This window comes from Acomys russatus, chromosome 29 (assembly GCF_903995435.1).
Source record: "Acomys russatus chromosome 29, mAcoRus1.1, whole genome shotgun sequence".
NCBI classification, from domain to species: Eukaryota; Metazoa; Chordata; class Mammalia; order Rodentia; family Muridae; genus Acomys; species Acomys russatus.
In genome coordinates this window covers 4177201-4192914 of record NC_067165.1, presented here as the reverse complement: position 1 = coordinate 4192914, position 15714 = coordinate 4177201, and the positions used below count along the sequence as shown (strand labels likewise).

Here is a 15714-nt window from a genome sequence, read left to right as displayed (position 1 = left end):
ATGGTTGGAACCCCAGTGCTAGGGATGTGGAGATTGCTGTAGCCTTGGGGCTTTCTGAGTAGCCAGTCTGTCCTAATCAGCAAGGCCCTGGCTAAGTAAGAGGCCTCATCTTACAAAACCAGGTATTGAGGGAGTGAGGAGACAGCCTGACTTTGACCTCTGGCCTCTGCATGCAGCAGCACACCCATGTGCACACACAGGAACACAAGTTAAATGGAATTTTCACCTTTCTGGATGAAGATCAACATTGCTACTTATTGGAAATAAGTACGCATTTTCCTTGCTTCTCTGATCACTGGACATTAAGTTACTAACAATCTTTTCTAGCTCCAGGTCCAGGTAGGTTTTTCCAAATTATACTCAGCTACTTTGTTCCAGCTTATTTTTCCTTCTTGCCAAGATTTCAAACTATTTTTGAATTTATTTATTTTATTTTAATCAGCTCTCTCTTGGGCTAGTCACTATCTTTGGCCGTATCGTAGTGGATATTTCTGTACATAATGCATCCCAGTATTTAATAGGAAGGTACATTATGCCTGGGACTTCATTTAAAGATGCTTTCCTATGTAACTATTAAGTGTTAGCATCTTTAGTATGAGCTCTTCCCAGAGACATTATTTTCCCAGTTGCTGTTGATAAGATTAGTGTACAACAGTGGTTCTCAACCTGTGGGTCGCGTCCACTTGGAGAGGATGAATGACTGAGTCTACATGGGTCACCTAAGATCATCAGAAAACACGAATATTTACATTATGATTCATGATAGTAACAAAATTACAGTGACGAAGTACCAAGGAACATAATTTTGTTGGGGAGGAGGGGCCACCACCACATGAGGGTCTGTATTAAAGGGTTGCAGCGTTAGGAAGGTTGAGAACCAATGGTTTAGAAGTTAGGATTTGTTTAAAGGTATTTAGGTCATAAATGAGGGGAGAGTGGGAAAAATGAAAGTTTTTCAAAAAGAAAACTGTGCAAGGGAAAGAAGCCTATTTTCACAAGACGTTAAAAAAGAAAGAAAGGGGCTTCTGAGGTCAAGTAAAACATTGGGTTTAAACAAATTTAAACAAATTCTTGAAGGATGTTTCAAATCCTTGATCGTGGCATGAGGAATTGTGAAACACACAAGGTTGCCTAATTCCATTTGGCAATGAAAGTCTTTCCTCTTCAGAGCCTAAAGGGATCATTGGAGAATTCTGCTCTGAGTATCCACACTGTTCCCATGGTTCCCTGTCTCTTGGAGAAAGCTCCTGAAAGGATCAATTAGTTCTTCTGAAAGGAATCATGTGATATCTCTGACCCTTTGTCCTCCAAATTCAACAGGCAGTGCTGGGAGCGCATTAAACCTTAACCAAAGACACTGATCTCATGGGTTTTCTGTTCATGTTATCTGGGCCAAATCCCTGTACTAGAATCAAGGTCTAATGGATAAGAACAAATAATATTATTAAAGACAACACAGTAGCCATTATTCGTCTGCCTCATAAATGTGCTTCTTAACCTTTGTTTAAAGTCTTCCAGTTTTAACCATAATAGGACAAGCTCCCAGGATTTTTCCTGCAGGACAATGAGCTGTTTCCTTTTTCACTGTTCATTTATGCAACAAGTATCTTTTGAGGACCTACTGTGTGCCAGACAACATTTTAGGTGCTTGAGAAACATCACTGAGCAAAGACCATGTTTGTAGCATCTATCCTGGAGGAGGCCAGTTGGCAAAAAAGATCAACATAGTCGTGGGTAAATAATGAAGTCAGTAAGTGTGTATGCTATTGAGACAAAACAGACTGACAATGGAAAAGAAGCCTCTGAGTAAAGTCTAAGGGACTATATGCCCCATGAGCCTGATTTTTGCAATTTTAATATATTCTGGCCAATGGCAAGGCTATGTGTCTGTTGTGATCTGTTGGCCAACTTTTCCTTGGGCAATTAACCTCACGGTTTGGATTAATCTGTGATTAAGTGGCTTCATTTGGATCTGTGTGAGGGTGGTGTATTGTGGACAACTGTGTGAGATGCCCAAACTGCTCACGGCTCACCTGACAAGGCAACAACAAAGCCAGAGAGAAGGAAGAAAGGACTGAGGCCTCTGGCCTGGTTAGTTTCCTTGTCAATTTGATACAAACTAGAGCCATCTGAGAAGAGAGAGCCCCCAATTGAAAAACCACTTCCATCATATCACTATAGGACACATACACACAGACACAGACACACACAGACACACACACACACACACACACACACACACAGAGTTTTTTCCCCCAGTCTTCATAAATGCCACATAAATGGTAAGTTGAAATCTAGACAAATAGTTGCTCTGGAAGGATGATTTGCACACAGCTGTATCAAGAAAGATAACACTTGTCAATAGTGTGGGGGAAATTCTAGTCATTTCCCACCAGGATCAAGTTTTCCAATCTAACCGCTGTAGTTGAGGAATACAGAGTGAGAAAGTTCATTAGCGGTAAGCTGCTTGCTCTGTGCTGGCTCGTGGGTGGTCAGCTAGCGTTGTACTTCGTGGAACCTTGGGTCTTGTGTGCTGTGCTTTTTTTTCTGACAACAGAAAAGAAAACACTCCTGGTTGTAGGAAGGAGATATTGTCCCAGAAATGGAATTTCAGACGGGCATCTGTGTAGACGGAAGTTGAGGGAGAAAGCGGGTCGCAAGAGTTTTCCACGTAGGTGGCCAGCTTACAGGCGCGTGTTGCCACCAGCCACGAAGATAACTGCTTTGTCAGTATCTGCCCCTCAGGACAGCGCAGCTCTGGTAACCGCAGAGCCCACAGGCTTAGCAGGGAGCTGATGGCAGTGCCGCAGGAAGGGCGTGTCAAGTTTGAGGGAGGAAGACTCTGATTGGCTCCTTTCTGTTCAGGGGGAGCCCAAACCTGAGAGGCCCTTGCTGCAGACTGGAAGGTCCTCTTCTTGTCCTGAAAGCCAAACCTGCAATTTGAAAATGTTCTCAAAGCTTTCCTCAAAATGAAAATATTTGTTCAAATCCTCAGAATGCAATAAGAAAATATCCTTCTAGCAAAAGCAATGACTTAGCATTTCGGGCTTGGCACGAAAATAGGAAAACACAGCAAAGGGAATCACAGCCTGTCTGGCTATTGGCTGGACCTCGCTTCTAAGGATTAAATCTTATGAACTTGGCTTGCCTTCCCTCTGGATGGTTCTTGGATAGTATTCCCAAGAGTTCACATTTTTCTCTCCTAATTTACTGAGAGAATCTTAAAGAGACACATAGTAGCTTTCATACCTCAGAGTCTATAACAGCCCTGTTTTTTTTGAGCTAGGAACCAGAGGCCTGGGGCGGTTCTAAGAGTTCTCCATAAGGTCACATGGATTAGTGCCATCAGGAGGGATAAAGCCCAGACTCCTGTCTCCTTCAATGACCCTCCATCTCCTCTTTCTTTTATTTTTTATCTTGCAAGAGAAAATTTGCATCCGTGTTAGCAATGGACCTAGAGCTAAGGCTTAGAAAAAAATACAATGTGCCCGTTAAGGGAATGAATGAGTGAATGAGAAATTAGGTGCTCTGGGAGATTACAAATACCACCACTCACTCCCTAGGTCCCAGCTGCAGAAAGCGCCAGTCACCTCTCTGCTCAGCTTCTCCACTTTACAGTTTTCCAATTCAGGAGTGTGTGTGATTTTCTGTTTCTGTTTAAAGGTTGCTGCAATGGATTAGAGTGGGTGACAGGGACCAATAGTGGGAGGGGGGCGCTGGGGTGAGGGTGGGGGTGGGGACAAAGGGACTTCTGTCCTTTCTCTGATTTGCTCATTTGCAGCTTGAACTACATGACATCACAGTACAGTCTCCCTCCCCACAACTGAAACGCCATTGTCCTTTCATCTCTGCGGTTAGTCCCACTTCTCCCTGTATAACAGAAGAACATTTAGAAGAATCCATCTTTATATATTTCCTAATCCTGTCATCATGCCATTGTTTATAAATGAAGTCAGCTGTCAACAAATGTTTGCGTGCTAGAACGTGGCGGTATGTCCCCCCAGGTCACAAATAGTCACAGTTGACATTCAATTCAAAAACACTACACCTAGCGTCTACCTCATAGCGTCTCCTATGCGTGGTGCTGAGAATATGAAGATAATTTAGAAACTTGATCTTAAGAAGCATATGTCTAGAGAGAGACACAAGGATCAACAAAGATCTAAATCCCATTTGTGTTTATTAGTCACTGCTATGACTTCCTTTTCCTAGTAAACATCATTAATGTCATTTGTTTCTGCTAAGTCTATTCAATCTATTCAATGTAATAAATTGCCAAGTTTATTTTAAAAATAAAAATCAGGAACGTGGCACATTAGCATAGGCGCTTTACGGCATTCTTGCCTCTGCAGTTAACATAATTACAGAGGGCATCCACAGACCTCTACCTTCACAGATGCAGATGCTCTGGTCCACACATAGCTTCCAACCCCAGAGCGCCCCCTGTTGGTCAGTAAGCCCCGGGTACACTCCCAGGATCTGGATGGCTGCTTTATCCGCTGTGCAGCTGTCAGAATGTCCTGCCAGCTCGAACACACATCCATTGCTATATCTTACAGACGCTGAGGTCCACCTGCCAGGTAGAGACCCTTGGGACTTTTCCAGCTAATGCAGGCCTGCAAAACTGGATCCTAAGAGATGCTAGAGCTTATGGAAGGATGTGGACATGTGGGTGGTACCGTAAGCACACTGGAACATCTGCTGATTGCTCCCTTGAAGATTCGGAAGCTCTTCTTCCTCCACAGAAATGGCAAGCTGAACAACAGGAAATGAGGCATATGAAAGGGCACCCCGGTGGCCACATCTGGTGTGCTCTGTATCTCATAGAGCTGCGCACTAAGAAGATTTTAATTCTGTAGACTTATTTTTAATAGGAACCAGATACTTTTGAGGTTTATCTCCCAAGATGTTCTCCAACATCACATGAAAACTCTATGCATTACAAGGGGCAGTATCGTAGTGAAGTGCTGGACCAGTGTGCAGGGTGATGGAGTGACCGACGCCATGTCAGTAACAACAAAATGGCTTCACAGCTTGGGAGGCTGAAGTGGGCTAGAAAAGTTCTAGCAAACTCTCATTCCTAAATTCTCTAGACAGATAATTACAGGCCAGCTATAGTGTTATTTTCCATGCTATGTGAACCTGTTTTTAAATTTTTAATTTTATTTAAACTTTCACTTGAGTGAATTTTAGGCAACTGTCAGACGCAGATTATGAAACTTGTTTTGTTCTCTTCCAGAAGCAGACTCTGAGAGAAAAATCGAAGTGCAAATGGATTGCCTGAGTCTTGCAAACAACAACAGGGAAACGAACGCAAAGATGGCATTCAAAGGGTATATTAATATGTTGTCCAATCTAGCATAGAAATGCCTTTAATTCCTTGATATTTCCAACCTGGAATATAGAATAACGTGATCTTCTATGGTTCCAGGAAGAAAAGAGGCATCCAGAGGTCCAAGTTGTGTGGGAAAGGAACCAAGAACATGTCAATACCTCAAGCCTACTTGGCTACAGGACCACAGTTTGGTGCTTGTAGAAAAAAAAAAAGAGCATCATCTATTTCAGGTTCATCAGTGACACCCATAGCATCCAGAGGAGGCCTGGATTCCTTTCTGAGCCGACTCTGGCCCTGGAGTGATAAATCCCCTTTAGAGGATAGCAGAGGGGAAAGGAGCTCCACTACTAGCCACGGCAAGAATGACAGCAGAGCGTGCGTTACAAGCACACACTATGGAAGCCAAGTCTCGAAGGCTTAGAGGATTCTACTCCAAGAACGGGCTGGCTGATGTCGCAACCCACAGCACTGCGAAATGCAGTGTGAAGTAAAGGTTTCCGTAAGGATGGAGTGGGATTGGCAGTAAAGATCTGAAACATAATGGAAGTGATTCTGGCTTCTTTGAGCCTTGGGTCTGGTCAGTTGGACTGTGGTATTCCTGTCAGAATTTTGTGTCTGAGAAATACTATGGCTTGTAGGAATGCAGATGGATAAATTAAAAAAAAAATACTCACCTTCAGGTGCCCTGGGACTCCTGCCAGTGCTGAGTCCCACTCTGTTTGGTGCAGAAAAGCTGTCTCATGGCCTCTTGGAGCATGCCGGATGTTGCCTTAAGCACAGTGCTCCATAGAGACGAAAAAGCAGCTTTGGACCCAGACAAACCTGATTTTCCTTTACTACTACTTAGCTAATGATATTAAGCACCCATTTTATCTAAATCACTATACATGCTGCACAGACTCATGAAAAGTACAGGAATTCTCCCAGAGGTCATGGTGTCTTGGCTGGAGAAGGAGAGAACACCAAAGCCGTTCCCTTTCTGAATATAAGAAAGGTTTGCCTTCCTGAGTCCCAAAGCTAAAGCTGTGAACTTGCTGTGAGTGACGGATGGGGCAGAGTGCAGAATGTTCTTCCCATAAGGGAGCCTCCTAAAAGAAATGGCACTAACTACAATAAGTGAATGAATGCACTTGAAAGCTGGACGTGAAGGGAATGCCCTCACGTGTGCACATCATCTCTGTGGAAGGACAAAGACCTGGGAGGAATAGTCCCGGCTCTTTACACATGACAAAAGATGATAAGACGTGACACCAGGTATGTTCCCTAACTGTACTTGCATGTGCTTAAGATGTCAATATCAGCTCATTATTTGGCTTGCCTTAATAGTAAAGATGAGAAGTGCTTTGAATGCACTGCTCTTGAGCTCAGAAGCCTAGCAACCCCTTCTTATCCCAGTTCAGATCTTCGGACTATCCTTTAATCCTTGGAGGCTCAGCCTCACTGGCCATGGAGCAGGTCAGCGAAACCTAGCTAACTCGAGAGGCTGGCAGAAGAAGCCAGTGTTGGAAGCTCTCCACCACCCTGTGACTCACACTCCTGCTGCTACGTCTCAACCCCAGGCATTTAACTTGAATAGGAAACACAAACACGTTTCCTTACCCTTGATTCTTAGCAATAGGAAGGCTAGGAAGATTTTTTTTCTTACCTCAACTCCCTTCTTCAGGAAAAGGTCCTGTCTCTCCTCCTGCAGAGGAACTTCCCAGGCTGGTGTCTGTGTTCCCTCCTTAAACTTTTGGGGTAGGATCATGGCGGTAGCTGCCAGCTGTCAGGAGTCCTATCCCATCCCTTCTCAGTTCCCATATACTCTGAACATAAAGAACACGTTTCAATACCCAGCCTGGGTGTGTGTGCCACTGTTTCCTGCTCAGATCCTGACTTACATAGAGACTGAGCTAACAAGAAACAGGAGACATGGGATGGATGACCTTGTCCACTTGCTCTCCTTCATCCCTGGGGCTCTGTATCTGAGATCGGCATGGCATGGGAGGTGAAGACAAGGACATATTGTCCCCTGTTATATGTGCCAAGGCGAGGCTGGTGCTCCTCTAGAACGGCTTAGGGTGCATCCATAACATTGACCAGCCAGTTGACCTCTCTGGGATGCCCAAACCACTCTCAAGTTGTGGCTTTTTCATGGGGTGCCTTTTTGGGTTCTTCAAAGGGCTCTGTTGTGGCCATCTCTCCAACAAGGATCCTAACTTGAAATTACGGGGTTTGCATTTGACCACTTCTCTTCCCATAAACTCCAGTCCAAGGGCATCCTGGCCAGGCTCTCGCTTTAGGGCATCACTCCTAACCATGTCTCCTGCTTCAGGAGCACCAACATTAAAAAAAAAAAAAAAAAAAAAAAAAAAAAACTAGTCCCTTCACTAGCTAATGAGAGCAAAGTCAGCTGCCTTACCATGCACCAGCATCAAGCCCCATCACTTCTCTTCTGTCTCTCTACATCCTGGAAAGGTAGGCATGCTGACAGTTCCCTATTTAAGCAGCTCCAAGAAGAGAAATACCAGGATTAGGGGAGAGACATAATATGAGCATTTTCTTGTATCTTTTGCCCCTGAACTTCAAGAACAGGAAACACAGGATCTTCTCTTCGGGAACTGGGGGCTGAGGTTGAGGAAATGACTGTTCCTAGCAAGACTTTTTGGGAAGGTCCTGTCTTCTGGACTTGGCTCTTTTCTGCCGTAATGTAGGCAAATGTAGGTTGCAAAAACAAAAACCAAAACAAAACAAAGAAAACCCTCCTTATACTTATCTTCTTATTTTTATGGCAATACTAAAAATCAAGAAAAGTCCCATTCAGTTGCTAACACTCATATGTTATATTAAATGTGGAGGAACTCCCCACAGTAATCACTCCATTTGGTTCTCAGAATAAAATTGAAGGCTAACATGAGCCCTGTCTCACAGAGGGGAACTAACGGAGTTGAATGACATGAACGCTGGCAGATAGGGTTCAGGAGAGAGACTGGGCCTCTTTCACGGTGGGAACGTTAAGTCATGGTCTCCCTCCATAGCCCATCTCTAGAACTCACTGTTAAGCCCAAACCAAACTCAATCCATGGTGATCCCTCGATCTCCACCTCCTAGTGTTCAAATCACAGGTGTAAGCCACCACACTGGCTTTAGGCATGCTATCACCTGGTGGTTGAACTCTGTCTCCAAGTGCGCCCCCTCCACAGAGCAGCCCTTAGCACTCTAAAGCCTGTGGTTATAGTCTCTGAATATTTCTGTCCATTGAACAAGTAACTTCCATTCATGTAATTACACAAGGGAATTTGCCTTGACTCTATGGTGGCCCAAATCTCAGTCATCATGGCCTATAGCATAATTTGTCCAACACTCTGTTAAATCCTTTAGCAGACCCTCGTCTTTAATAGAAGAAACCCATGGGAAAGGTATTGTAGTTATTATCTCGATTTAGAAATGAAAAAAAAAAACTGAAACTTAGTAATGAAATAAATTTTCCAGAGCCTCACAGTTAGAGAATTATAGAGTCATAGTTTGAACTCGTGCCTGTCTGATTCCAGAGTCTGGGGTTTTACACATGACAGCTCTCAAACCCTTGTTTGTGGTCTCACCAAGACAGTGGACACTGGAGACACCAACCCTCATTCTAGAATACTACCCTGACGTCTGCCTACCATCTAGGAAAACATTTTTGTCTGTAATGAAAAACAGATTCTTGCCTCTCTGTACTGTCCTGAAAACATAGCTTTGTGGCGTTCTCCATTTTCATATGTGGTTCTCTTTCAAGCTCTCCCATTCCATGAAGATGCTAGTTTTGAGAAACCAGTATCCATATCTCTCTCCACAAAGATCTAACAAGGAGAGTGCAATGTGAGGAAGTCAAGCAGTTGACGCATCACAGCCGATGGCAGCACAGCAAGGCTGCCTGGAAAATGCTAGCTCACGTTGTCCTGAATGAGCCGAAGTGGGAGACTTCTCTGTGCCTGTCTCAGCCCCCATGGATCCTGCAACCACAGAGTGATTTCCCTACAGGATTTCTACTATTTTGGAGGCACTCTGGGGCCTGGAGACATTCTGGCTGCATGCCATTTCCTAATTTGATAGGGCAAGTTTTAGGAATCCTCCAGATTGACTTCTCCCCATATAGAGGAAGACACAGAGACAGAACAGGAGTCCCTCCTCCAATGTCACATAGGAACTTGCTGATATGCATAGCGATACTTGTCTGATCTCCAGCCTTGAGCTCTTATCACTCAATGATACTTAACAAACACTCAACCAACCATTGACACCAAGGCTGATGAGGTTGAGTATAGGTGAGAAATCTCACTATTGAACCTATGATCTGATAGTCACTGTGCAACTAAACCTTGTTGAGCGCCGACACTGCTTTCAAGGCAAGCATCTTATGCTATAAACAGAAATTTAAGGCTCTGCAATTTTAAGTAAATTCTCTGTATTACGGAGCAGAGAAGCAGAACCTGTTTTTCAATTTTTCCTCTCTTCTTCACTCCCCTCTTCTTTTCTGTCTTTTCTCTTTCTCCATTTTCTCTCTTCTCTCTTATCTTTTCTCTTCCTCTTCCAGCTATCTCTTTACCAATGATGATGTGGAATCATCAATGAAATCATCATTTATATGATGATTCAGACTAGAAACCAAATGATTTTTCTTTCAAAAATTATATTGAAAAACCTACCCATTTCTCCCCCCTTTCCATGTCATTACTCTCAGCCAGGACATAACCATTCACCACATCAAATTCTTTTGAATTTGCATCTGTATCCTCAGCCCTATAGTGGAGGTGAAATGACCTTTGTGCCCCCTTCAAGCCCCATTTTCCCCTTTGCCCTCTCATGGCTGCCCAGCTTTTTTATGTGCTTAGAGCCATTTTGCCAACCTAGCATTCAGACTTCCGATTAAAGCTGAATTTCAACTGTGTATATTTCTGGACTCTTCTGAGTCAATTGACATCTTTCTTTTCTACATCTTTCCTTTCTGTCCCATTCAACCTTTGTCTCTGTCAGCAAGCTGTCTATATACCTGGAGTCCTCTCAGACCCACAGACCATAGGTTTTATGGCTCATGAGTTCTGACTGTGTAATGTACGCTGGTGTCTCTAGCACAAAATCCAATACCTAGCATGAGGAATATGTGTAGTCAATGCATCATGTGTGAATCAAAAGATCAATTTAGTTGGAAATATGAGCAGAAGAGAAAGCCCCCAAATTAGTCTTTGAAGAGAAGCATAGAACCCAGGTATCAAGTGTGGTTGGTTTGGCATTAATACTTTGTTTTTTTCTTTTGCCTTCCCCAAATGAATAGTTCCTTTGTAAACAATATGTAATGGAGAGTGAGTTTTTTGATTCATTAACCCTGGTCAACATGATGAATCTCATTATTGCATGCAACATATTGGCCACACTTTATTCCTTTTGATTGCCAAATATTCAATATGTGCTGGCTTAACTTCCTTCTAATGGTCCTCCTTCAGTGATAAATAACCACCAGGCCAGCACATGTGCCTAAGTGTTGGCAGCAATATTTATATATAAACACGATGTGCCTAGATGCAGCGACCCAGAACAGCAGGGTGCTTGAAGGGACTCTGGGAATCATTAAAAGCAGCCCTCTTCACAAATGTGAACTCTGCTCTTTTAGGTCAGGAGGGTAGATTAAGAAAACCTGGACATTGCTCCTTCTGCTTTGTTGGGTCATAAGTTTTTAAAATGTTTTATCAGATCTTGCCCTGCCTGCCGGCGGCTCTCCTGCCCAGGCTGGGAGGCTCATATGTGGGGATGTCTGGACCAGGACCCCCCTGAATGATCGTGGGGATGGGGACTGGATGGGCAGTGAGGAAGGCAGCAAAGAGGGCACCCGTGGCAGTGAGAGTGTTGGAGGTGATGGGGACCCTAAGTTTTCAAGAGGCCCTGGCCATCTACCCTCTCTGTGGCCAGAGCAAGATCATCCTGTCAGATGAGGGCAAGATGTATGGCCAGAACAAACTCAAAGGAAATCCAGAGAAATTCTGTCCAAATGGATGGACCAAGTATCCAAGGACAAGGTGCTCCAGACGATGGCTAACATGGCTTCGGCACAGCTCATCTCTACACCTTCTCTGCAGGCCAACCTGGGTCCTTTTGGCCCTCAGGCCACTGAGGTTTTCCAATTCTTGTCAAGGAACTCTGGACCACTGTGGAATGTTCTAGACGTGAAGCCATTCTCACAGGCACCATTCTCCATGGTGTCACTGACTCCCCCCATCTACTGACCTAGCCCTCTTACACCTGCCCCTACCCGCTCCATCTCCCCCACTTGGTAGGCTCAGGCCCTGGGCTCTGCGTGCCTGCAGCTCGTGGCATTGTTTGTGGAGACACTGGATGTAGTTGACTGGTTCCAGAGGGACCTGTTTGTCCACATCAGTCAGCAATGTCCCAGGCCTGGAGAACGTTCAATGACAAATTCTCTAAGGAAAAGGGCTGCCTCTGGGAGCTATATGACCGAGGGCCACCCCATGCCTTCTTCATGGTCAAGTTCTGGACAGATCTGAAATGAGCCCCAAGTGGTGGGAAGGCGGGGGAGCAATGGAAGCATCGGTGGTTTCTATGGGGTGAGCAGCCAGTATGAGAGCGGGGAGCTCATGACACTAAACTGCTCCTCCAAGGTCTACTCCTTTGACAAGCAAGTGGTGGAGAAGGGAGAGACGAGCTGGCTCAGCTGGAGGACAGGTGCTTTGGGTGCCACATCCTTCAGTCTCCCATGTGTGAGTACTTGGTTAACTTCCTGCACAAGCCAAGACAGTTGCTCAAGCGCTACATGATGAACAGTGTCCTGGAGAACGCCACCATCCTTCAAGTGGTGACGAACAGGGACACTCAGGGACTGCTGCTGTGCACTGCCTATGTCTCCACCAGTGAACGCGGAGCCCAACACCACATCTACTGCCTGGTCAGAGACTGATGGCACACCATCGCCGTTTTGTTTGTTTGTTTTTTTCAGAACACCGCCTCCCAGGAAAGACCTTTGGCTCTCCATAGGGTCTCTTTGGGGGGGGGGGGTCATGATCAAAACAAAGCAAAAACCCTGGTCTCGGAAGAGTGAGCAATGGGGGCTGGTTCCCTTTAGAGGGGAACACACCAAAACTTGGTTATTGAGCTGAGTTTCAGGTTATATCCCCAGTACGAGGACCTCAAAGGGAACATTTAACGCATCAGGGACTGGGGACTGGCGACATGAATGCACACTTACAGGTACAGCACTGGCCTCTCACTTCTACAGGGGCCTCTCCTTACTTTTCTGGAAAGGGGAGCTGGGCTGTGTTGCCTTGTGCCCTTTCTGTTTTCCAGTTATCCTGCCCCCCCCCCGCATGTCTGCCTCTCCCCCACACCTTTTCTCTGTGATCTGTGATGTCACAAATTGAAGACAATGGTTTCTCAACTGGGGGCAGAGTGAAGTGGGACCTGGAAAAAATTTAATATAAGGAGATATGTATACACAGAATTAAGGATGTAATCTTATCTCAGCTAGGCAAGCAGTGGGGTGGTCTTTTTAATCTTGTCCCCATTTGAAGTGAGCCTTGGACCACCCTGCCACCTCCCTTTCCCCGAGAGTGCTGGTTTATGCTTGAAGGAGAATAAAACTTTTTTTTTTTTAACGTTTTATCATTTTTTAAATTCTAGCAATTTCTGGATAAGACATTTTTAAATGCTTGATCCAACTACAAAGCAGGGGCGGGGTGGGGGAGAACCCCTATGCTAGAAGTTTAGAGAGAAGTCCACAGAAACTAAACTGTCCTTGAGGGCATTAGAGCCCTCCCAAGTCCCACCAAAAGCTACAGGAACTGCAGTTCCATTGCTAACATTGAGAAGGTATTGGGCCCCCAAACTTAGGCCACCACAGGAAGCAGAAGCTGAGAATCTTGCATAGAAGGAGTTGTAATAAGCTTTTCATCTTGAAAGAATTGAAAATCTCTGAAACAATAACGGAACATGTGTGACATGAAAACAGAAGGGGATTATTTCAGGATAAGAGAAATCAAGCAAGAGAAAGAAGTAAGCGACAGGGAGGGGCACTGGGGGAAAAGGATGGATCCAAGTAAAATATAATGATCTTTACATATGAAAACACCATAATGAAACCCATTATTTTGTATGTTAACTTACAAATTTTAAGTGTTTTAGAAGAAAGAAAAAAATTACTCTCACACTAGCACCAGGCCAAGCTTATCCACCATGGCTAAGGAGGCAAGCTCAACAGAAAAACAAGGGATTCCACAGTGTGGTGGTTTGAGTGAGAACAGGCCCCATATGCTCATATAGTTGAACACTTGGTCCCCACTTGTGAATGATTAGGAAGTGCGACCTTGTGGAAGAGGGTCTCTATGCATGAACTTTGAGAGTGTAAAAGACCATATCATTTCTAGTTAGCTCTCTCTGCCTCCTGCTGTGGATCAAGATGTGTGCTCTCAGCTATGGCTCCATGCTTTCTTGCTGCCATGCTGTCTGGCTTGATGGTCCTGGGCTCTAGTGCCCTGGAACTGTGAAATCCAAACTAAATGTTTTCTTTTATAAGTTGTCCTGACAATGGTGTCCCTTAACAGAATTAGGAAAGGAACAAAGAAATGCAGTGATGTCATCAGACACAACTGACTTGACTTGTCAGTGTGGAAACTAACATGGAGACCAGTTTTTACATTTTATTTTGCTAATTTATTCAGATTACAACTCAATTGTTATCCCATCACTTGTATCCTCCCGTTCCTCCCTCCCTCCTGCTTTCACCCTATTCCCCTCTCCTAGGTCTATGACCAAGGTGGACCTCCTCCCCCACTATGTGGTCATAGGTTATCAAATCTCATCTTGATAGCCTGCTTATTCTTTCTTTGAGTGCCCTTGGGCCTCCCCACCCAGAGGAGGTGGTCAAATATGGGGCACCAGAGTTCATGTCAGAGTCAGTCCCCACTCTCCATATAACTGTGGAGAATGTCCTGTCCATTGGGTAGATCAGAGTAGGGGTTTGATGTTTACTACTTGTATTGTCCTTGGTTAGTGCAATAGTTTGAGCAGACCCCCCCCCAGGGCCTAGATACACCCATCATGATATTCTTCTTGTAGGTTTCTAGGACCCTCTGGATCCTTCTATTTCTCCCATTTCCTATATTTGTCTTACCTAGAGTCCCAGTGGGATGTCCTCACATCTATTCCCATCTCCTGGTAAGTGAAGACTTAAATGGTACATGCCTTTTGGGATAGAGCCCACTTATAAGTAAGTATATACCATGTGAGTCTTTCTGCTTCTGGATTAACTCACTCAGTATGGTCATTTCTACTTCTGTCCATCTGCCCACAAATTTCAGGAATTCCTTGTTTTTAATAGCTGAGTAGTATTCCATAGTGTAAACGCACAACAGTTTCTTTATCCATTCTTCAACTGAAGGACATTTAGGCTGTTTCCAGGTTCTGGCTATTATGAATAAGGCTGCTATGAACATGGTTGAGCATACGTCCTTGTTGTGTGGCGGAACATATTCTGAGTATATTCCAAGGAGTGGAATAGCTGGGTCTTGAGGAAGCCCTATTCCCAGTTTTCTGAGATAGCACCAGATAGATTTCCAAAGTGGCTGTACTAGTTTGCATTCCCACCAGCAATGAAGGAGTGTTCCTCTCTCCCCACATCCTCGCCAGCATGTGGTGTCACTTGAATTTTTGATCTTAGCCATTCTGATGGGTGTAAGATGGAATCTCAGAGTTGTTTTGATTTGCATTTCCCTGATGACTAAAGGTGTTGAGCATTTCTTTAGGTGTTTCTCAGCCATTTGATATTCCTCTGTTGAGAATTCTCTGTTTTATTCTGTGCCCTATTTCTCAATTGGGTTATTTGGTTTTGTGGTGTTTAATTTCTTGAGTTCTTTATATATTTTGGATATTAGACCTTTGTCAGATGTAGGGTTGGTGAAGATCTTTTCCCTGTCTGTGGGCTGTCTTTTTGTTCTGTTGACAATGTCTTCTGCCTTACAGAAGCTTCTCAGCCTCACGAGGTCCCATTTATTAGTTGTTGACCTTAAGGCCTGGGCTGTTGGTGTTCTGTTCAGGAAGTTGTCTTTTGTGTCAATGTGTTCCAGGCTCTTCCCCACTTTTTCCTCTAACCGATTTAGTGTCTTTGGTTTTATGTTGAAGTCTTTAATCTGCTTGGACTTGAGTTTTGTGCATGGTGATAAATATGGGTCTAATTGCATTTTTCTACATGTAGACCTCCAGTTAGACTAGCACTACTTGTTGAAGAGGCTATCCTTTTTCCATTAAATAGATTTTGCTTCTTTGTTAAAAATCAAGTGACTATATGAGTGTGGATTCATTTCTGGGTCTTCAATTCGATCCCATTGATCAACCAGCCTATTGCTATGCCAGTACCA

At 44.3% G+C, this 15714-nt stretch overlaps 1 pseudogene; it reads left to right on the top strand.

Moving 5' to 3' along the window:
- Positions 1-7080: 7080 nt before the first annotated feature.
- On the top strand, positions 7081-12263 carry LOC127211918 (transcriptional enhancer factor TEF-4-like; annotated as a pseudogene).
- Positions 12264-15714: the final 3451 nt, after the last annotated feature.